This window comes from Mauremys mutica, unplaced genomic scaffold (assembly GCF_020497125.1).
Source record: "Mauremys mutica isolate MM-2020 ecotype Southern unplaced genomic scaffold, ASM2049712v1 Super-Scaffold_100095, whole genome shotgun sequence".
Lineage (NCBI taxonomy): Eukaryota > Metazoa > Chordata > Testudines > Geoemydidae > Mauremys > Mauremys mutica.
Window position 1 is genome coordinate 1651096 of NW_025423264.1, and position 23764 is coordinate 1674859.

Consider the following 23764-nt stretch of genomic DNA (forward strand, 5'->3'; position numbering starts at 1 on the left):
ATCCGTAGCAGCCGTCTGTGTGTCCGTGGGCGTTGCCATCCCGGACGAGCCCCCAAATTGTCGAAGAAAACTCAGTTCTCGCTTATGTTTAGGTGCAGCAAAAACAAATACTTTATTATAATACTCTAGTGAACACAAGAGGGAGAGAGTGTCAGGAACTGGGTTGCCCCTTGTCCTGAACAGATCTCTCTCAATTAGTAAACAATCATAACAATCTTTATACCTTTCTAGCAGACCATGGTTAGCATACTTGCAGACAGTAAAAGTAAACATTTGCATTTGTTTATACATAAGCCTATTCATTATCTTATTTGTCTGCAATACCAGAACAGAAAACAAGACTGCAATTCACAAGGTCGTAACGACTTTTCACACAATTCACTCTGCACCAGATACAGGGTAACAGCTTAACCTCTGCTAATTAGCTAACATACATTAAGATCCCTTCAAACCTTTATTAATTAATTCTTGGCCTCCACAGGAGCTAGAAAGGGGAAAGAGCACACTGAAGTCAGTGGAATTACCGCAATGAGGGATTAGTCTCATTATTTGCCACTAACAAAACCTTTGTTAACAGAGAGTTAACTTTGACTGTGAATATCTCTTACCTTCCAGAACATTGAGTTCAGTAAAACTCAAACTCTGGAAAAACAGGGTGACGGTACATGCCCAGATAACCTTAACTCTGCCCTCTAGAAGAGAATCCGTGATAGCATATGAGAACAAGGAAAGGTTTGGGGACAAATTACAGCTATTTCCCAAGAGTTTGTTTCTTCTGTAATTAATTGATCCTGGCCCCATCAATTGATCCTGGCCTGGTGTCTGGCTGTGGAATTTACTATTTACTATCTTTATCCCAGTATAGTTAAAGGCAAAACTGCTTTACAAAAGCTCCTTTATTCTAGGTTATACAAACAGGTCACTTCCCCAGCTATTTCAAGGAGATAGAATTTTCCTGACCCACTGGGAACTTAAACTAACATGCTCAAGATCACACATTCCTTAGGAGAAAACGAAGGGGAAAAAAAACAAAACGTTGCTGATTTGCTACCCAAATGATCAATGAGACCAGAAAGTGAGACTGTGCAATTAACTGTCTGGTACTACACTAACTCTGCAGTTACTTGGATGCAGACACACCCAGCTCTACGGTTGGCAACGTACAGAGACTCTGTTGCTGCTCATGAACTAGCAGCACATGACCTCTAAACAGCTGCCATTCGAATGTATCTGAAAGTCGCAAGGAACAACGATCTGTGTTAAAGGAAGGCTGCCATTTATTAGAGCCCCAGTTGATGCCGTGTGCACAAAGAGAGGATTGAATGTGTAACTGGGAGTTTGGTAAATCTTGGTTATTTTAGTTTTGCAACAGGCTCCTGTCCACCCCCAGTAGAGTTTTCAGTCCCAATGGCAACTTACTTACCAAATGTAATACAGACTAGTCCATGCCTCTCAAGTGGATGTGGTTCTTGTTCTTCTGCACATTGTAGCCCATGGAGGCCAAGGACCTGCAAATGTGTCTTCATGTGTCTTTGTTTCATTGATGAAAACAAACCAAGCCACTTAGAGGATTGAAAGTGATTTCTGCTGGGGGACTTGTTTGCTAGGTGTTTATGCATTTGCACAGGAAAACAGTAAGTGTGTCCATTCATTTCAGGAATCCTTATATAGTAGAGCTCCTGAGCATACTAGAAATGGAATTATTTTTATTGAAGAAACAAGCTTGTAAGGGGGCACTTGGATTTGAACCAAGGACCACTTGAGCTGCAGTCAAACACTCTACCACTGAGCTATACCCCCATGAGGTTTGCAAAGGCAAGTCCATGATCTTAAGGATTTTGAAGGACGGGCTCTGCCTCAGAGAGCTCCTTTCCTGTTCCCAGACCACAGGGGTTTTAAAAATGGGGTTTGATTAAACTTTATATACACATGTAGACACCACAGCTTGCACACCCACCAACATAACTTCCCCCCACTGACATAGCTACCACCTCTCGGGGAGATGGGTTAACTACATGGACAGGACAGCTCTCTCCCCTCCGCTTAGAGCAGCTTCATTATTTATGAATAGGTGGGAAATAACCTCCTGAATGGACAGGAACCAATGTATCAGATATTGCTGTGTCTGCATTCAACATGGGTAACTGGTCATATTGGGCTGGATTAGTAGGAGCATTGCCAGCAGATCGAGGGAAGTGATTATTCCCCTCTAGTCAGCACTGGTGAGGCCACACCTGGAGCATTGCGTCCAGTTTCCCGCCCCCCCCCCCACTACAGGACCAAATTGGAGAGAGTCTAGGGAAGGGCAACAAAAATTATTAGGGGGCAGGGGACTTACGAGGAGAGGCTGAGTAGGGGTGGGAAGTGGCCAGATGGGAGTGAGGGCGGAGCACAGGTGGGGCCTCAGAGGGAGGAGAACGAGGGCAGGGGGTGGAGTGGGGGGACAGCACCACGGTCTGGGCAGGGGCCGCCCCCAGGAGAATACAGGATTCTATAATATTGCAACTTTTTTTATGGAAGGGGCCCCTGAAATTGTTTTGCCCCAGGCCCCCTGAATCCTGTGGGTGGCCCCTGCCCAGACTGTGGTGCTGTCCACCCCCTCCACCCCCTTCCCTCATTGTCCTCCCTCCGAGGCCCCACCTGCGCTCCGACCTCACTCCCGTTTGGCCACTTCCCACCCCTGCTCTTTGGCTGAGGCCTGCTGGTCGCTCGCTCCTCTCCTCCCCCAGGGCCTCCTCGCGCCTCTCCACCCCCTACCCCAAGGTCTGCCTGCTGCCCCCCTCTCTGCCCCCTCCCCTGAGACCCACCCTGCCCACCCCTCTCTGCGCCCTCCCCTGACACCCCCTTCCCATCACCCACACCTCTCTGCCCCCTCCCCTGAGACCTGCCCTGCTCACCACCCACACCTCTCTGCCCCCTCCCCTGACCTGACCTGCCAACTGCCCCGACCTCTCTGCCCCTTCCCTGAGACCCATCCTGTCCACCTCTTTCTTTGGTCATCTGTTGTTATTCCTTGAAACATCAAGGATGGAATAAAAAGCTGAGTTTACTCCAGGTTGAGGAAAGAAAGGAGCCACCAACCCCCTGGCAAAGCTCAGTGCCCTGGAGAAAACCTGCCCCCTGCTATCACAATCACTGATGTGCTGGGGATGTGATAGGAAAGGGACTGTCTGAATGATCAAGGCAGGAAATGGACAAAAATCTACAGCAACGTCATTAGCCACAAATGCACTCGCCTCGTGCTCCAGCCAGAAGGGAAAGGACCAGGAATTCTTGCAGTTTAGCCATGGACACACTTACACAAGGGCACAGCAGTGTGTGTGTGTTGTGGAAGCTGGTTTGAGGAAACAACTGGAACTGATCACTCAGTGAGAACAGAACTAGAGTGTAGTGAGAATCACAGCTCCAGCAAGTAGTTGTGGCTGAGTGGTTAAGGTGCTAGACTAAAAATCTTTTGGGGGGGGTGTCTCCCAGTGCAGGTTCAAATCCTGCTTACTACAGAGGAACTCATGGTTCTTTACTTTCAAGGGAGCTTGGTCTTGTCTCCCTCGTAAGCTGTGTCTACCTGAAAGAGTAACCTGGCTTTAGTTACAGTGTTTTAATTGAACAGCTGTTGCATGTCCACCCTGTGTCACCAGAGCACATCCATGCTAGCATCTCTTGGATTGCCACAGAGAGCAGTGCACTGTGGGTAGCCAGTGATGAGCTGCCAAAATCATAACAATTGGTTCCCTCCTCACCCCAGGAGGGATCATGCCCCCCCCCGGACTCCTGCCCCAACCAACCCCCTGCGTTCCTTGATCCCCCACCCCCACCCCAGGGACCCCTGCCCCATCCACCCCCCTTCCCTGTACCCTGAGTACCCTCCGCCGCCCCATCCAACCCCTCCTCTCATTCCTGATGGCCCCCCAGGACCCCTGCCCCATCCAACCACCCCTTCTCTCTGTCCCCTGACAGCCCCTGGAACCCTTGCCCCTGACTACCTCCCACCGCCCCATCCAATCTCTGATCCTTTATGACTGCCCCACCACAACCCTTGCCCCTATTCAATCCTCCTGTTCCCTGCCCTCTGACCCCCCACCCCCAAACTCCCCTACCCTCTCTCCAACACCCCCTCCCTTCCCCCTTACCGTGCAGGCTGGCAAAACAGCAGGGGCGGCTGGAGCCATGGGGCCAGGCTGGGCCGGAGCTGGGGGGCTGTGTCCAGAGCCGGGCATCCGGGTAGGTGGGGGCACGGCAGGGCCGGGGGGGGAGGTCGGGGACACGGGGCCGGGCGGCCGGGGACGCAGGGCCGGGGAGGGTCAGGGACGCGGGGCCGGGGCCGGGTGGCCGGGAAGGGTCAGGAACGCGGGGCCAGGGAGGGTCGCGGGCGGGAACGCGGGGCCGGGGGGGGGCCGCGGCCGGGGCCGGGGAGGGTCGGGAACGCGGGGCTGGGCCGGGTTGCGGCCGGGAACACGGGGGGCGGGGAAGCGGGGCTGGGGAGGGTCGCGGCCGGGCAGGCGGGGGGCCGTGGCCGGGTGGCCAGGGAGAGTCGGGGCCGGGTGGCTGGGGGGTGCCGCAGCCAGGGCCGGTGCGGGACGCGGGGCCGGGGAGGGCTGGGAACGCGGGGGGGGGATGCGTGGCCAGGGGGGGTACTGCGGCCGGGGCCGGGGAGGGTTGGGGACGCGAGGCCGGGGGAGGCTGCGGCCGAATGGCTGGGGAGGGCCGGGGCCGGGAACGCGGGGCCGGGTAGGGTCGTGGCCGGGAATGCGGGGAGGGGGGGATGCGAGGCCGGGCAGGGTCGCGGCCGGGAGGGGGCGGGGGGGCGCTGCCGGGGAGGGTCGGGGACGCAGGGCCGGGCAGGTTCGCGTCCGGGAACGAGCAGCCGGGGACGGGGGGGGGGGGGGGACGCAGGGCCGGGGGGGTGCCACGGCCGGGGCCGGGTGGCTGGGGACGCGGAGCTGGGGAGGGTCGGAGCCGGGCCGCGGCTGGAGACCGGCCGGGGCACACGGCCCCTCCTAGTTTCCTACCTCAGCGTCGTCTTCCTGGGCCGGGGAAGCCTGCTTGCTTCTCAGCCCTCCCAGGCTTCCCGCGCGAACAGCTGATTCGCGGGAAGCAGGGAGGGAGGAGAAGCAAGGAGGAGCATTCATGGCAGGAGGTGGAGGCAGAGCTGAGGTGAGCTGGGGCCGGGCAGCAGGGAGCGCTTGTTAAATTTAAATACCCTTTTAGAACCAGTTTGTCCCACGGGGAACAACCGGTTCTAAAAGGGCTTCTAAATTTAGCAACCGGTTCGCGCGAACCGGTGTGAACCGGGTGCAGCTCACCAATGTGGGTAGCTATTCCACTGTGCAACTGGCTGCAGGGTGCTTTGGGAAGGGTTTGCAATGCCTCATGGGCTGGTACAGCATCACATGATGCAGGTTTCTCTATCCCATTGTTCCATTGCCAGCTGCTTTTCAACTGCAATGTGCGTGGTGGGGTAGAGAGCATGTGTGTGTGTGGGGAAGAGACAGTGTGTGCGTTGCGGAAGAGTGAGTGTGTCACACACTGTCTCTAAGTTCAGACAGCTGCTGGAAGCAACCAGTCCTGAGGCAGGGGACAGCCCCGACATCAGCCCCCCTTTTCTCACTGGCTCAGCTCAGCACAGCACTCTCTGTCACACACACACACACACACACACACACACACACACACACACACACACACACACACTCTGCTGCCTGCTTAGCTCTGTGTCAGGGGTGCTGGAACAGGGGGTTTAGAGGGCCATGGCCCCACCACTCTTTACTGGCTGTTAGGACAAATGATGGGGGGGGGAAGGGTGCAGTCTTGGGGAAGAGGCGTTCTGTGGGTGTGGCCTTGGGGGGAGAGGTGGTGTGAGTGGGGGTCCTTAGGGAAGGGGTGTCATGGGGGTGCCACAGTTCGGACAACGGTGCCCCTCCCCCACTGTAAGGAAGCTTCTGCCACCCTGCTCTGTGTTGGCAGAGTGGGAGAGAGCAGCATCCACGGCAGTGATTTGCTCCCCGGGGCTCCGGAGGCGATTTAAAGGGCCCGGGGCTCAGGCCGTTCCAGGGAGCCCTGAGCCCTTTAAATCACCAGCCTGGGGAAGCCGGGCTGGGCTGGCACAGCGTACCGGCTCTTGCCGGTACCCCATACCGGAACATACCGGCTTACTTTCACCTCCGGAAGGTCCTCACGTGGATCAATAACTGGTTAAAAGATAGGAAACAAAGGGTAGGACTAAATGGCCAGTTTTCAGGATGGAAGCACGTAACTAGTGGTGTCTGTACTGGGACCAGTATTAGTCAACATAGTCATAAATGATCTGCTAAACAGTGAGCTGACAAAATTTGCAAATGATCCAAAACTACCAGCTTGCTTCCTAGAACGAACGCTCCTTGAGTGGGGTGATCCACAGGGAGTAGCTCAAACCTCCAAAACATTAGCACAGCAAGGGAGGGGTGTGGCAGTGACATCACAAAGGCCTTTTGCAGGACCTCAGACTATTGGTCAAAGGTGGTGGGGAGGTGGTGACCTCACAGAGAGATGCTGACATCAGCCAGGCAGGACAGGAGTGAGGGGCCAGGGAAACCTCAGAGACCCCTGTGGCTTTGCTTCAGCAAGTCTCCTTCTCGAGGTCTCTCTTAGAGGACTGAGAGTATTCGGGTTCACGGACGTGAGCACCAGGAGGAACCTCTTTTGAGTTTTCTCCTTCCCTTTTAGTGATTTTACTAGAAAATAGCCGTCCCTGTTTAGAAGGTAAGAGCCTCCTCGAGGTTTGAAACCTGTTCGGTCTGATCCATCAGGTGACAGTTGAATTCTAAGCATGGAAAACATGAGCTTAAGGAGGCAGAATTTTATTTCACACTTGGGATTTTGTCCCATAGAATCACTGGGGACATTAGGGTTTGTCCTTTTTGTTTCACCTTTTCCTCCATCCTTCCCTTCCCTCCTTTCTCTTCATCTCTTGCTTCTTTTGTCCTTTCACCTGTTCCCCTCCCAACAGCAGGAGCGGTGTGTGTGTGTGTGTTGCAGGGGAGTGCTCTGCAGCTCCCACTGTGGGAGGTCCACCCAAAAATGTGGGGCTGAAATAGTGCTTGGGCAGTGATCCCCACCAGTGACCTGGGCCATCCTTTGGGCTCTCTGGTGAGAACCCTCAGCCTCCCTTCCTCAGTCTCTACCCTGATTGGCTGAGCAGGGGGTGATTGACAGGGAGGAGACTCAGGTCCTTGTTGTTCTCTTTTAAGACCAAGTAAATAAGTCAGAACCAGTTCTATGTTTGATGAATTTTGCTGCTTCTCTGCATTAATTGTCTCTGAGCAGTTCATGATTCTCTCTAACCTTGCAGTTCTCCTCAAATACTTGCTGAATAATTACTGTGCATTGTTGTTGGTCTGGAACTCATGTGAGAGCACTTTATTCAGGTCATTCAATGTTTGAAATTCAAGATCTGATGGTTAGTTTGAAAATCAGGGTTCTTGGGTCCTACTCCCAACTCTGCCACTGGCTGGCTGTGTGACCTAAGACAAGTCAATTCTCAGCCTTAGCTTCTCCCTCTTTCAAGTAGGGATAATAATGATCTGCTCCTACCTACCTCACAGTGGGTGGAGGACGGGGATCCATTGGAGAGTGTCACTAGGAGTAATGCATAATATGAGGTGTCCTATCATGTTTACTCCGATCAGATTATGACATAATAGAATAGCTGAAATAGTCTATTTTATTTGTATTTTTTATTTTGAAATTGTTATGAGCAGCAACTACTTAGCTCAGACTGAAGCATCTCATATAATGTTTGTGATCTAAGTGTCTCCTCTTTGTGTGTGACGAGACAATTTAACACACTGTGACAAACAGAAGATGCTTTTGTTTGGCAACAAAATATTTTTGCAAAGAACTTTCATCCCACTTGTTTTGATTTCGAGAAACAAACTGGTTTAGTCTGAAGAGGATTTTTCCGACATTGAGCAGGCGCAGTGTGTCCCGTGACACCCGCCTGCTATACGGCGGCCCCTGCTGAGGGCGTCCTTGCTGCAGCTGCAGCTGGTTCTGCTGGTGCCCTGTGGTTGCCCTCGTTCATCCAGGAACAAGCCTCAGGTGAGCTGAAAAGAATCCTGTCCAGCCGAGTCTGGCAGCCGCCATCATGTAGCCAGAAGTCCCCACACCTGTCGGGGAAACAAACCAGCCACCAGAAAGTGGTCCATTGTCTCACGCGGTGCCAGAGCCTGACACAGCGCCTGTGGGCAACCTTTGCTCTGCACACGCCGACCGGTTCCCATGAAAGATGTGTCACTGCACGTCTCGGTACTTAAAAGGTACCTGTGCCACTAGCAGATACTTTAAGGTTCCCGGCAGTGAGTTCTGGGGACAGTTGCTCACTTTCAGTGAATGTAACTGTACGTAACTGTATGTGCAGCTCTGTGCAGTCACATTTGATAGAAGTTTGGTAATTAAATTATACAAGAGGGTCAGGTAAAGTGGCTACTACCACCACTATGTTTTGTCCCAAGAAGCCTTTACAGCCATTCTGAGGGGAAATGGGCCCTTTGCCCACAGAAATGGTCTATAGGGGACGGCTACAGGCAGCAGGCGGGGAGATAATCTCATCAAAATGATTTGACTCCTGGGTAATGTAAGCAAAATCACTAAAGGAATGTCCGGGGTTTCTATTGGCACTTAACTTGCCTGCCCCTGGCTGGCTCTGGTTGTACAAGATGGACGTGTAATCGGGGGTCAGTTGTGTAAAAAAGAGTAATCGCAGTGTAAGGGATGTTAGGCAAAAGAGAACTTTGTGTGTGATGATGTAAGGTTTTAAGGACCTAAACTGACACTCGTGGTTTGTAAAACTCTTGTTTTGTAGGTTTAAGATGAATTGGTTTGGTTCTGCTTTGCTGGGTTTTTTTAATAATGCCACTGAAAATCCATTTGAATCATTCAAAGTGGCAAAACTGCCAGACACCTTTTGCCAGACACAGGTAACTAGTGTGGTTTGGGTTTGGTATTTAGCATGTAACTCTTAAGGTACCTCACTACTCTATAAAATTCAAGACCAAAGTTATGGCTGTAGTAAGGGGCAGCCAGAACCAGAAGGATGGAGAAAGAAACATTGGTTGGACAGACGGACGGATGGACAAACCGAATAATTAAGCATTTGTTTTTAAAAAAAGTCTTAAAAACATTAAAAGGAAAAAAGGGGCAAAATGTTTTCCAGTTTACCAAAAAACCTCAGCCTAGCTCTGCCCTTGGGGTTTGGGGGTGACAATTGCGGGCTTTGCCTGGGGCGCCAGGTGCTGGCAGCTAGTCCAGGGCTGCCCCTGCCCAGAGGCCTTTATTCCTCCAGCCTGCGAGGACAGAGTGGGTGTCAGGAAGTTGCCCCTTCAATCCCACACACAAAAGGCCCTTCTGAGGAAAGGCAAAATCCTGAAGAGAAAAAGTAACATCAAGGAGGACTCCAGAGACAGAGATTTTGAAGACCTTGGGGAATAGTTAAGAGCTTGACCAAAGACTTGAACCCTGGACCATCAGATTAAAAGTCTGACGCTTGGCCCACTGAGCTAGCCAGTCTCCTACAGAGAAAGTGAGCAAGTTCATGCAGAGGAGAAATTACTGAAGAAAAAGAGCCCAGCAAACACTAGAAGAAACCTGCTGGTCTCTCTCTCTCTCTCTTCCCAGCCCTAGCCCTGGCCTGCTCCTCCCGCCAGCGCCCTGAGGCATTTTGCCAGCACCATGGCCCAGTCAGCTCCACCCTCCCCAAACGCTGGAAGACCCAGCTCAGGAACCTGGCCGCTCTTACAGCCGCCTCTTCTGCTCTGACCAAGAGGGAGGGGGATTGAGTCTCCCTCCCTCAGGCCTGTGCTTCAGCATTTCTGGGGAAAGACCAGTGCCGCCAAAGTGAATTTGGGCCAGTAGGTCAACCAAGAGGGCGGCCTCCCATGCCTGGCTGCAGAACTCAGAGTAAAGCCAGCTCCCATCCTTCCCTATAGGGCTCCAGACAAGGCCAGCCTGCTGGATCCGGCGTCCCCTCTGGTGCGCAAGTCACAACAGCCAGCAGGAAAAAGACCGGCTCCCGCATCATTTGAAAGAGCAAGACAAAGCCTTGAAACTCCACCTATGTTTAGGTATGAAGCAACAGGTCCCAAATTTCCACTGAGATCTGAGCCCAGCTTGCACTAGTCAGTGTTCTGACAGCTGAACTGGCCTGCACAGCAGCTTAAAAGCCAGCTGCTAAAACTAGGACTCAAACTCTGGACCCCCCAGTTAAAAGCCTCATGTTCTTCTCACCAGCAGCTTCCTCTTGCAGGACTCTCTTTCCTCCTCCATCAGCTATAATACTGATCTACCACATCTGTGGGGCCTGCGCTGAGTCCCCACATCCCCCTACTTTGTCTTTGTTCCCTGCAGGCTGCAAAAATGTCAGGGGAGGCCACCCCCTCCCTTCACTCGGTGCTCCCACTCATATCGGCGAGCTGGAGCCTCATCTCCTGGAACTCAGCCAGCTGTCACTTGATCCAGTCGTACAGTGACATGCTGACTGGCTCCCCTCCCTGGATGCTCTTGTGGAAATCCCACAGGCGATGCTGCAGGACTTGGCACCATTGGTTTCTTTAATGTTGTGGTGTTTGCCTGATCACTGAAACAAAGCCGCCAACTCCTCCCTCACTGACTCCCACCAATCCCCCTGGTTGCCATAGAACCCTCTGATGCTTTCCCATTCTGCCAACACTGACAGGCCTCACCCCCCTGCTCCTTTATCTTGCAAGCTCTGGATGTTCAGCTTCCAATATCCTCTGCCATGGGTCAGGGAATTGCCCACATTGAGCACATGGTGAGAGCTGCGTGATCCGAACAGTCCATTGGCACCACCCTGCACTGGGCTGTCGACGTGCTCTCCTTCACGGAAATCAGGTCAGTGCGACTCCTGGCCTGTCCCTGCAGAAAGGTGTATCCCCTCTGCGGCTGCTGTGAGCTCGGGTCAGAGGAATAGGAGGTTACTGCCCACCCTCCACTGGTTCCATTACGGAGAAACACGTCCTCTAAGCTGACCTCACTACAGACCTGCGCCAGGTAGTGCTCATTGTAAAAACGTTTCCTCTGACGGTAGAGAAAACGGGACCAGCGGTTCTCAGGCTGGCTGACACAATTAAAATCCGCCCCAACACCAAACACTGTGTGGTCCAGAGGAAGGAAGCCAGTTCCTACCATAGATCTTTCCTTTCACACCTTAACATTAAGTGCCTCCTCTTGGGCCCCTGAATCCCTGCCACATTCCAGGTGCCAGATGCCACTTCTCCAGCACTGTCGTCACTCAGCTTTGCAGAGGAGCTTTCCTCCCAAGTCCCTGCCCCCTCTGGCACCATCTCTGAGGGCCGTCCTGCCTCACTCTGTTCCCGCCATTTTGGGTCAACGAATAAGTCATGTGGGAAAGACAGCTCCCATCTCTTGTGCTGTACAATACAGCACCATGGTGCTTAACAGCACAGGTCAGGTGGACAAACTAGGGGAAGAAGCCCATGCTCTCTTTTGTCCTGCTGGGGAGCTCAAAATCAGGTACTTGCCTCAGATAAAGGTGCTGCTGCCTTCCTAGAAAACAAGCCACCCCTGCACAAAAAAGGGATGAAAGGGCCTGCCAAAGCCTGGGATTGAAGCAGGGAATCAGCACCACAAAAGTCAGGAATCAGCTCAGGGTACGGTATAGCATACACACGCAGTGGTTAGACAAGCAACAGCAAGGAACTGGACTGGTATGGAGTGAAAGTTCTGTGGAAAGGAACCAAAAAGAGCACCGGGGCTGTGGTACAGCACTTGCATACACTTTCTTTGGCCTGTTTTGCTGGAAGAGTTAGCAGGGCAATATGGTTAGTCACAGGTCAGTGGGTGGGTTGATGCAAATTCTGGACTCTGGGACCAGAGCTGGGCTGGGGGAAAAAGGGTCACGACTTTGGCAGCACATGCACCACCACCACCCTTTGCTACCTCACTCCATAAGCCCACACACAGAGCAACCTTTTACCTCTCAGAACCAAAATAGACAGTGAAAGAGATGGAATAGCATAAGCTTAGAACAAACAACTGCATCACCAACAACAACTCTAAGAGATTCAAAAATACCTTTATCTTTACACACCAGGGAGAGCAGAAAGAATAGCCACAAACACACTAACATCCATTTTTGCCTGCCCCCAGGTTTTGGTGTTTGGAACCCATACCCCTTAATGGTGAGGACTTTTCAGGCCAGGGTGAAGCTTTCAGGCCTCAAATGCCAGGTATAGTTACTCTGTCCTTGATCCAAAATAAATGGGAAAATACACTGGATTACTCCTGCCCCAATAACAAAGAGACTGGGGATCTCACAGCAGCTGAAGTGACTGTTTGGACAAGCTCTCCCATCATGCAATCCGGGGTGGGTGTGACCATGCAAATGACATCACCCCAAAAGGCCTTGACAACACATCACCAACAGATGGCAGGGGAGAGTTCATACTGACCCTGCTTCAATTAGTTTGTGGCAAAGATTAAAAAACACTGAACGTTAAAACTCACCAAACGCCCGTCAATTCATCCTCATCGTCGTATCCGCTCGTTATACTCCACACCTGAACGTAGCCCTCACATGGACAACATACCCTCCTAACTCAGTGTCTGTACGTTAACCTTTTGCCCCCCAGTCGGGGCCATTGCAGATTATGTATTCCTTACGCCACCCGATCTTAAACCGAACTTCTCACCCCTTGAGTAATCTGTACGTTGTTCACTGATCACCAGAAACTTCTACGCCTAAATGCTGTACCGTACACTTTTTTTTTCTTTGAACATCATCTTAATAAAATGTTGACATTTGTTTGAGATCCCGGCTCCTGTTCCTTTGCAAGGCGTGTGCGTTTGCTCTGTATTTCAGTCTGCTAATACTGCGGGGTGGGGGTGGGGGTGGGGGGCGATTGAGCCAGAGGCGCTTGCCTGCTGCAGACACGGATCCAAGGCTGAACCTCGTCCCCCACAAACTTGAAAGCTTAACTGAAAACTGTTTAAGAAGTGCTCCCGTCTCCCGCACTCAGCTACCCAGCTCCCAATGGTGTCCAAACCCCAAATAGATCCCTTTTACCCTGTAGAAGCTAGCTGTAAAATCCTGTGACCAGGGCAGCTGCCTAGCAGCCTGCGCATCTGCCTGCCAGCACGAGAGCGCGTAAGGCACTAATCCGGATAGTGGCGGCTAGGTGGCAGGGGGAGGGTGCAAAGAAACAGCAGAGTGGCGCAGCGGGAGCGTGCTGGGCCCATAACCCAAAGGTCGATGGATCGAAACCATCCTCTGCTACGCGTGCGCTTGTTTCTTTTCCCTCTGGGCCTTCAAGCGAGCCGGTGACCAGCAGAGCACCAAGAGCCTAGGCCATGAGGCAAGAGGTGGCTGAGGCGAAGCGGCGGCCTGCCAGGGAGCTCCCCGGCACCTCTGGCTGCCTGGGCTGAAGGCAAGAGGCAGGCCTGGGCATGGCGAGGGCCTCCTGTCCTGGAATGAGGTTGCAGTGCTTCCTGGTCCCCTTTTCCCACCACCCCGGCAGGCGGTTGCTGCGGGAGAACACGAGGGAGGCTCTGGGGGCGCTAGGCAGCACTGTGTGTGTGGCTGTCAGGGGAAAGAGCCGAGGATCCCGACTCGACCTGCCATTGACTCTCGTGGCTCTGCGCGGCCGTTAGCCGGGGCGGGCCAGGCTGCGGACGTGACTCAGGCTTGGGCAGCATGGCCGCGCTTTCCTGACGAGGCATGAGGCGGGCCAAGAGCTTTGCACAGCGTACAGGGAAGTGGGAGGGAGGCGTCTTTGAGCCGGCCTGTCTCCTCCGCTTCTCCCTTGCCGCTTGGGCGGAAGCGGGAAGGGAGCGAAATGTTCCCGGCTGAAAGTTTTTGTGCTCGGCCTTGAGGATTAAGCCGGAGCCTCCGGCACGGCTGCTGGCAGATGGGTTTCTGAATGGCATCCAGCCCGCTCTTTGGACCACCAGCTGAAAGCACTGAGGCCAAGAGGCAGCAAAATGGGCCCTATGAGGCTCCCCCACAGGCCTCGGGGAAGCAGCACAGGGTTAGCATGGACCCTGGGTGGGCTCAAACCACCATCCTTTCGGTTAACAGCAGAACGCGCTGACCCATTGCGCCACAGAGACACAGAGGGACCAGGGTGTATTGAGCACAAAAGCCGGGAATCAGCTCAGGGTACGGTATAGCACATGTATGCAGTGGTTAGACAAGCAACAGCAAGAAACTGGACTGGTATGGAGCGAAAGTTCTGTGGGAAGGAACCGAAAAGAGCAACGGGGCTGTGGTACAGCGCTCGCATACACGTTCTTTGACCTGTTTTGCTGGAAGAGTTAGCAGAGCGAGATTGTTAATCACAGGACAGTGGGTGGGTTTATGCAAATTCTGGACTCTGGGACAGGGGGGGGGCAGATGCACCACCTCTGCAACTGACGTTTGTTACCTCACTCCATAACAACACACCTTTTACCTCTCAGGACTAAAATACACCGTGAAAGAAATCTAACGGCATAAGCTTAGGGTAAGCAACTGCAGCACTAAACAACAATTTTAAGAGATTCGAAACCACCTCTGTCTTTCCACACCAGGAACAGCAGAAAGAACATCAACACCACCTGCAAAGCACCAACAAACATCCATTCCTACCTCCCACCATGAGTGGCCGTTAGGAACCCATACCCCTTAATGGTGAGTACTTTTAAGGAGAGGGTGATGCTCTCAGGCCTCAAATGCCAGGTACAGTTACTCTGTCCTTGATCCAAAATCAACAGGAAAATACACTGGATTACTCCTGACCCAATAACAAAGAGACTGGGGATATCGCAGCAGCTGAAATGACCGTTTGGACAAGCACTCCCATCATGCAATCCGGGGTGGGTGTAACCATGCAAATGACATCAGCCCCAAAAGGCCTTGACACGGGCTGGGAGAGTAGTCACCCTGACTTTTGGGAGCGTAGGCGGTTGCCCCGGCAGCGCCTCTGCCGCGTGTTCTACATACTCTGCTTTCTTTTCAATTCGTATAAATCTTTCGCCTTTTACTAAAGATTGCCGTGGAGAGGCATGTTTATGAGTTTGTACCCAATTTTTTAAGGCTTTGCTTTGGCAAGGCTGTTGCCTGCTGTGAGAAAAACAGAAGAGTGCTCCCTGAGCTGGTGTCACTGGCTGAAGCTTTTCTATAGTATGAAAAAAGTATAGTATGGGGCACCTGGCATTGGCCGCTGTCAGCAGACAGGATACTGGGCTAGGTCTTTAACTTGGACGGGTAGCTGAGAAGACGGTAAATCAGACAGAACCCGTTCAACAAACCTCTTCATTTCCTTGTTATTGCCTGACTCCTTTAATTCTTTTCCTTTTCCTTATTTCCCAGCAGACCGACTAGCCACCAGATTTGGGTGCTAGCAGAGGGACCTGATGAGCTCCTTCTTTTCGGCAGCGTTGAACATGCCAGGGCACAGTCAGATTCTGGATGCTCATCTGAATGTAATGCCTAGCGCTCACCTTTATTTCTGTTTCTTAGCTCTTTTGGGCCATCCATCTTTGGTCTGACCCGTAGGATCCCTGCATTAGGAGAGATGGCTAATTAATGAGCCCATAAACCTTGGAAATCAAATGAAACCTGAAGTCCGTAGAAGACCTCGAAAGGCCCTTGGGGAGTGGAGTGCGAGCTGAGGAAGAGTTCCCTGCACAGCTTACCTCTCCATTCTCGTTTTCCTGCCCTGAGCGCAAAAGCCAGGAAGCAGCTCCGGGTAGGGAGGGGATACCATATGTGTGCAGTGGTTAGACAGGAAACAGCGAGGAACTGGACTCGTATGGAGTGAAACTGTAAGCATCTTCTGTATGCCTGATGACTGCAGGTTTGAGAGAGTTATGTGGGAAGTGGAGGCTTTCGGTGGGCTTTCAGAGGAAATGTAATGGAAAGGCAGCCAAAAGTGGAATCCCAGGTTTTTAAACAATCCTCCACTAACAAACCAAACAGCTCAAGTCTAGTTACTCATTGAAAATTAGAATAAAGTTACAGCAAGATTTCATCATAAATGAAGTCAAACCCTAAAGATTTCAGAACACAACTGCTATAAGGAGCCACGAGGGAAGCAATACAAAGTCAACCTTGCCTCAGAGAAAGGCAGTTAAACAATTTCTCTTTTTTAAAGCAGCATAATCTCCCCAAACGGAAGGGCACTGTTCCCGGAGAAGGGTCCTGGAGAGGGTTTTCCTCGTTGGTGCCGGCCATCCACCTCCCCGAAAGGCGGGAGCTAGGTCGACGGAAGAATTCTTCCGACCAAGGCGCGGACTGATGTAGCCGCGCCGATTTACGTTCCCCGTGCAGCCCAGGCCCGAGGGTCGGTGCGTGCTGAACAGTTAAGTCAAAACAGCTCCGTCCGTCAGAGGTGTGCAAAAGGGAAAACCCGCTCCTGGGCGACGCGGCCACGCCGCCCTAACCCCCAGCGTAGCTAAAGGGCATTCGGGCAGGCGGTGGGTGGGCCTCAAGCGACGGAAAGCCCTCCTCCAGCACGGGGTTGTGACAGCCTAGTCTCCGTAGCACAGAGACAGGAACAGACAGCGAAAGCCAAAGCGGCCCCAGGGCAGGGGGCGAGGCTGCCTGTTGGACGAGGAGACCAGGTGGGACAGGCGTTTTGGACAGGCTGTCCTCCCGTCAAAGGAGGAAGAGTCCAAGAAGAAGGGCCGGGCAAGAAGCTACAAGCAGGGAAAGAAGCAGAGCAGGCAGGCAGCTCCCCTTAGAGCCAAGGAAGGCACCGGTCTAAGCCCCCCGAAAGCAGACTAGAGAGCAGATCAGCTGCAAAAGACCAGGGAAAGCCAAGAACACAGAGAGAGCCTTATGAGACCCAAGTAAAGTTTCAGAGCTGAGCTTTGCTTACAAAGAGGAACGGGTGACAAAGATACTTACAAGTACAGGGCCTGTGGAAAAGAGCACTCCCAAAGGCCCAGACTGACAACTGCTTTCCTAAGAATCTGTTTTGCAGCACACTAAGCCTAAACAGCCCACTGTCTGTTTTTTGTTGTTCAAACCAATCACCAGGGGAGAGTGCGAACGCAGTCCCCCACTATCAAAAATTATGCAGTTGAGTTTCCCACATTTGGGGAAATCGCAGGGGTCAGCACACCCACAGTGCAATGGATGAGCCTCACTCCGGGAAAACCACCTTCATGATCATGGTATCTCCCCTGCCAGGTAAGTATGAATTCCTGCTGCCCGGCCGCCGCCCACCCTCGCTCGCCCTGCACTTATAACACACGGGGCGGACCGCCGCGCCCCCACCGCCGGCCTCGCCCACACCGGCCCCCACTGCCGACAGCTGCCCCGATGCGGCCCCCGGAGACCGTCCCTTCCCCACCCCGAGTTCCCGGTGCCAAAGTCGGGCCCTGCCTGGCAGCCTGCGTCCGCTCCCACGATGCTCTGCTCGCACACAGATCTGCATACCTGCTCACGCAGCTCCGCCCCTCCGCTCACGCCCCTCCCCCTGCCCGCCCGGGCCGCCGCTCTTGCGTGCTCAGCTCTTTGAGCTCAGATGGGGTGTAGTGCTCAGATCGAGTGCGACAGACCTTAACTTTGCCATGTGAGGGTCATTCTATCCCCATTACCTGGCTTGCTTATTTATACCTATGACTGTCTTTAACTGTTGTATGCGTGATGTACCCTCACTGCTTGCTGACTGTATCTTGAACTCACCCACAGTATACCCCACATTGGGGACACTGCACACTGTATAAGTTATGTGCTGTCCAATACCAAAGTACTAGCATCCCCCTATACTCTGTATGTCACCCCTGATGACCAGTAACTGATGTTACAAACTCTCTGTAAGTTGTATCTATTCTTAAACATTTTCTAATAAACATTTAAAACTAAAATCGCCCTATACTCTGTATGTCACCCCCGATGACCAATATCTGATGTTTCAACTCTCTGTATCGTTCATTTTCAAATATTTTCTAATAAACTTTTAAATCTTGGTCTATCCAAGGCCGTGATCAAGTGTCTTGATGTTTTTGGTCTTTTGGCCTCGAGATGAAAACCTTGTCTGTGTCTTGGGAACCTTGAGGTAAAAAATTGTCTAAGTTGTAGCGGGTCCCGTCCCGGGAAGCCAGGCCATCAGAGAGACGACGTGGCCCACCTGCTGCTGGAGAAAGAGTGCAGCTTGCATTTCGCTTCTCTCTCGCTCTCTCTCCCCACCGGAAGTTGGTCCAATACAAGAATGACCTCCCCTGCCTTGTCTCACGTCAGTTTCTCCTCGGGGCAGAAGGTCGGGCGTTGTCAGCCACTCTCCAGAAACTGGACTGCCACTCGATCCCTTTTGTTACTTGCCAAGTGAGGCTGAGTGCACTGGCAACTGGCAGGCAGCTCCACATGGAGCTTCCCACCTAGACATCCCTGGACGAGGTGAGGTGGTGCATTGGCAAAGGGGGCGGTTTGAGCAGGGTGGGGTGTGTGTGTGTGTGTGTGTGTGTGTGTGTGTGTGTGTGTGATTTTGGGAAGTGATGTCACAAACTGCTGGGGCTGGTTTCCTATTGGTGTGACCGATTTTTGCAAAGCTTCCCCCCCCCCCAATCTTCTTTTGGCACTAGGGCTTTCTGCGCTGCTGTTGACAAGGGCAGTGGCACAAGGGGCTCAGGGTGGAGAATCAGGGAGCCGGCGGGGTGGCGGAGAAAGGGTGCACGGGGGTGTGTGTGTCACAAGGATAAGAATCACATTTAGCCCTTGCACGGCAATGGTGGTGCACTCATGCACTGCCACAGCTTCTAGTACCATGATTATTTATCTGTACAACAGCAGCACCTACAGACACCGGGGCAGAATCAAGGCCCCCTTTGGGCCAGGCGCTGCCCAGACACAGCGAGAGACAGGCCATGCCCCAGAGAGTTTACAGGCTCCACACCCAAAAAGTGGGAGGAGAAACAGAGGCCCAGTGTCACACAGCAGCAGTGAGAGTAAAACCCAGGACTCCTGGCTCCTCCTGCTCTAACCACTAGACCCCACTCTGCTCCCAGAGTTGGGGACAGAACCCAGGAGTCCTGGCTTCCCAAAAGGGCAGGAGTGGGGTCTAGTGGTTAGAGAAAAGGAAGATGGGTGTCAGGACTCCTAGGTTCCAGTCCCAGCGCTGGGGCTAGAGTGGAGTCTCGTACGTTAGCACAGGTGGGGCTGGGAGCCAGGACTCCTGGGTTCTTCCCATCCCCCCCCCCCCCCCCGAACCACCTTGCACAGCAGGAGGGGGCTGGGCAGGAAGCGATGATGGGGTGAAAACTACCAAGAAATGCAAATCCTGGAAGGAGCCTGTGTCAGGAACTGGGTGGTACAGAAACCACGGCCCCCATCCCATCTCTAACCCCCCCTTGGCTGGCACTGAATCATGCCCCCTGTGCCCCCCCAAACCACCCCCTGTGAGCCCTGGGGGGAAGGGAATAGCCATGGTGCTGGGCCCCCCATCCAATTGACGTATTCATTGTCGCAGTGACTCAAGGTGTGTGCACAGAATAGGGATGGAGTGTGTGTGTGTGAGTGTATGGATGGATTTCTGCATGTGTTTGTGTGGTTTTCTGTGAGGCGTTGGGTGGGGGGGTGTTATTACAGCTGTGGGGGTTTTGTTTGTGTCTGTGCAAGAGTGTGTGTTCATGTGGCTGGATTTGTGATGTGTTTGCATCTGTTAGCAGTTGTGTTGATGTTGGCTGGATTTGTGTGGGTGTTTGTGTATATTAGCAAGTGTGTGTGCCTGCATTCATGCATGTGTTTGTGTATGTTTGCAATTGTGTGTGTGTGTGTGTGTGCTCTGCTGCCCTCTTTCGGCACAACAACTGTTTCTCTGTATGTCACAGCCCCCATACCGTCGACCCCGGTGGTGATTTCCCCATGTTACAAGGGCTGGCTGGCCTGACCCTTCTCCCCTCTGCAGAGTGTGGCGGGGGCTGCAGTTCACTCCCTGTGGGGCAGGAGTGCCAAGGTGCGGGGCACTGGGCTGCGATGCACCTGGAGAGCAGCTCAGGTGAGGTGGGGCAGGGCGTGTGGTGTCCGTTCTGTGTTGCCTGGTGCTGGGCCATTGCACAATCCCCAGCCACACCGCACAGTGCACCCCGAGAGGGGGCAGGGGGCCAAGCAGACGATCCAGCACGAGGGGGAGAGGATGTGTGGTTGTGGGGAGGAAAAGCCTTGGGCTGCTCTGGGGGAATGCAGAGCAGGGGTGACACCCCAGAAACATGCAGCAAAGGGATGGACAGGTGGGGTGGGTGGATAGAAGAGGCTGCGAGCCTAAAAACTAAAAGGGGAGTGTGGGGTCTAGTGGTCAGAACGGGGGAGGGGGGCTGGTGGTCAGAATTCCTGGGTTCTATCTCCAGCCCTGGGAGGGGAGTGGGAGCCAGTGGTTAGGGTGTGTGTCAGGGGAAGAGCCAGGACTCCTGGGTTCTCTCCCTGGCTCTGACTCTCTCTCGTGCAATCCCTCGGCAGTAACCCAACTCACCAGCGTGTGGGAGCGAGGGGCTGGGGCCGGGTTGTGACACAGCCCAGAGTCCGTACTGCCCCTTTGTTACCCAACCAGGGCAGGGTGGGGGATGGCCTGGGAGACCCGCTAAGAAAGGGGCTTCTGGTGGGTTTGTGTGTGGGTCACGCTGCCCCCTGCTGGATAGACCCCTCTAAGTAAGAACCAGTCTCAGCCCGGGTCAGACCCTGGGAGCCCAGCCCCCTCTGTCGCCATGGCCATGTCTATTGGTCTCCTGGAAAGGTCCATTCTCATGGGTAGCTGTCCAGTGGCAGTGAGTTCCACAGGCCTCGGCACACGCTGTGTGGGGCAGGAGGTCCTTGTGTTGGGAGCAGTGGGAGTGAACTGTGTGCGGTTGTGTCTCTGAGCACAATTGCGAATATTCTGGTGTGTGTGTGTGATTGTGAGTGTGGCTCGGGGTGTGATTGTTTCTCTCTTTCGGGGTTGGGCTAGCATGCCCCTCTGGGTGTGTTGTGTGTGAGTGTTCTTGGGATTGTGTGAGTCCCTTTCTGCGTCAATGTGTGTGTGTCACTTGCTGCAGGATACAAAATTATGCAAAGCCACCACACACACACACACACACACACACACACACACACACACACACACACACACACACACACAGAGTGTGGCTCAGCCCCACCAGCAGGGGGCAGCAGGGACACACACGTCTCTCCTGGGCCAGCTTGGACAATTTCCCATCACGACCCGGCACAGTGCTGGTGCCCCCACACGGGGGTGAGCAGTGACCGGGCGGGGCGGGGGGCAGATGCGCTGGATTCAGAAGGAAGCACTTGGGAAAATCAGTCAAGGCCCTTAGCAGAGCTGAGACACCGACCCAGTGACCCCTGCACCACCCTGGGAGGGGAGTGGGGTCTAGTGGTCAGAGCAGGAGGGGGCTGGGCACCAGGACCCCTGGGTTCTACCCCTGGTCCTGGGAGTGGAGGGGGTCTAGAGCAGGGGGACTGGGAGCTAGGACTCCTGGGTTCCATAGGGGAGACTGTTTTTTCTTGTGCTTCCCTCCCTAGAAATCCAAGCACAGCCCCCTAGTGGAGAGTGAGTGAGAGCGGGGGAAGTTGCTTTCCCACTTCAGAAACATGATTCAACCTCCCCTCCACCATGGGCTGTGACATCATGGACCTCCCCCTCCCCAAGGCAGACAGTAGAAGCCCCACCCCACCAGAGAAGGGGGGCGGGGGTCTAGTTGCACCCACAACAATCCCACTCATGGTTGCAAAGAAACCCCCACATCCCCACAAAGCACTGCTAGGACAGGATCTGCTGCTTTCTTTTCACCAGGAGCTGCTCCCCGCCAGGCACCACACCCCATTCACACGCCTTTGGTCAATATGTAGCTCAGTGGCAATCACTGCCCCGAAGTGACTCCGGTTCAGGCACCCACAGCACGAACTCCCCACACCGGATTCTGTCCACACGCAGAGAATTCTCTCCGCCGGGCTCCTTCGGTTCCTGTCGCTGCTCTCCGTCCTACCGCCAGACACTGCTCATCTGCATAGCCCCGCCCATGGACACGTGACACCTTCTGTCGTTTTGGTCTCCAGTGAATGAGTTACCTGTGGGGACTGATTACGTCACCGCACGTCACAGCCGCCGGGCGGGGATTGTCTGTGAGCCCCGCGCTGGGGGCGGGGCTTCAGGGAGAGACCCAGCCCCATAGACAGCCTGGGGCAGGGAGATATTGGGGGAAGGGATGAGGGGATGGGGGGAGAAGGGGGAAGGGAGAGACCCAGCCCCATAGACCTGCAGGGGCAGGGGATCTTGGGGTCAGGAGGGGAGAAGGGGGATTGGCAGAGACCCAGCCCAGGGTGCAGGAGAAATGGGGTGGGGTGGAGGGAGACATGTCGGGTGGGGGTGGGGTGTGTGAAATGTTGGTCCAGCGAATCTGAGTCACTCCCAGGACATGCTGTGCAGGGGGGAGCACAGGGGCAGGGAGAGAGCCCCAGCCCCAGCCCCACAGAGCCCCAGAGGGATATTGGGGGCAGCGGAGGGGATGGAGGGGGGAGACACCCAGCCCCATAGAGGCAGTGGGATATGGGGGGGGCAGGAGAGGGGATGGCAGAGAAGACACCCATCTCCATAGACCCCCCAGAGGCAGGAAATGAGGGGAGAAGGGGGGTGGGAGGGATCCAGCCCCATAGACCTGTAAGGGCAGGGAGATATTGGCGGCAGGAGGGGAGAAGGGGGGTTGGCAGAGACCCAGCCCAGGGTGCAGTGGAAATGGGGTGGTTTGGAGGGAACTGGGGAAGAGAAGGGACACAGGGCAGGACACATGTTGGGACAGGGAAACTGACTCACTCCGAATACATGCAGGGCGGGGGCAGATCATGCTGGTCCCAAGGTAATTTCGGGGGGTTCTGCTGCCCCACTCAGCCGGGGGGCTCCCCTCTGGGCTGAGGAGCCCTGGGGTGGGGCGGGTGCAGGGGCTGGGTGTGTGTGTCAGGCTGGGGGAGCTGCCTGGGCAGAGGGGCTGGAACTGGGGGGGCTGCAGGCACCAGCACACCCAGCGCGTGGTTGGAGTGTCTGCTGGTCGCCGCGAGGGCAGCAGGAACCCAAACCCCTCCCCCACTCCCCTCCCAGAGCTGGGGGGAGAACCCAGGAGTCCTGGCTCCCAGCCCCGCCCCCGAGTGGGGAAAGACGAGGCCAAGGGAGAAGCAGGCGGGGCCGGGGCTCTCTGGGGGGCGGGGCGGGGATGAGGAGTTGCGTTGGGGGGGAGGTGTCAGGTTGACCCAGGGACCCGCGGTCACCTGGGCTGGAGAGGACGGAGGAGCCCCGGGGCAGGCTGGGAGTTGTAGTTCCTGGCTCGACCCAGAGCAGAAGTGACGGAAAATTTGCTCAGACAACGCCCCCTCCCGGTGCACACTGGGAAGCGTAGTTCTCTCTCTCTCTCTCTCTCGCTCGCTCTCGCTCTCTCTCTCACACGCGGCCTCTATTGGAGGAGGGGCCGTAACTCGTCACTTCGCCGCGTCCTTCCCCGCTCCCTGATTGGTGGAGAGAGCGCGGGACCGGGACTCAGTGCGTGGGGGGAGGCCCCGGTTCCCTCGCCCAGAGGCTTCGCTGCTCCCCCCCCGGGCGCGCGCTGCGGCCGTTGGGATTCGAATGCCGCGTGGGAGCTGGGCCGGGGGGGGCACAGGGCAGAGGCAGCGCGGAGTGAAAGGGCTTCACCCGCCCCCCAGCCTGGCAGCCCCACAAGCCTTCAGCCCTCCCCCAACCTGCCCCCGCAGTGTCCCCCCCCCCGCTGTGACCCTCCCGCCAGCCCCGCCCCT

The 23764-nt window shown here is 54.6% G+C and overlaps 3 non-coding genes across 3 annotated transcripts; 1 reads left to right on the forward strand and 2 right to left on the reverse strand.

Annotated features, from left to right (window-relative positions):
- Positions 1–1728: 1728 nt before the first annotated feature.
- On the reverse strand, positions 1729–1800 carry TRNAC-GCA. Its single transcript has one exon. It is a non-coding gene; the product is annotated as a tRNA-Cys (tRNA).
- A 13188-nt stretch (positions 1801–14988) lies between these two features.
- On the forward strand, positions 14989–15104 carry LOC123358706. Its single transcript, XR_006575773.1, has one exon. It is a non-coding gene; the product is annotated as a U5 spliceosomal RNA (small nuclear RNA).
- Positions 15105–17029: 1925 nt separating this feature from the next.
- LOC123358707 lies at positions 17030–17193 on the reverse strand. Its single transcript, XR_006575774.1, has one exon. It is a non-coding gene; the product is annotated as a U1 spliceosomal RNA (small nuclear RNA).
- Positions 17194–23764: the final 6571 nt, after the last annotated feature.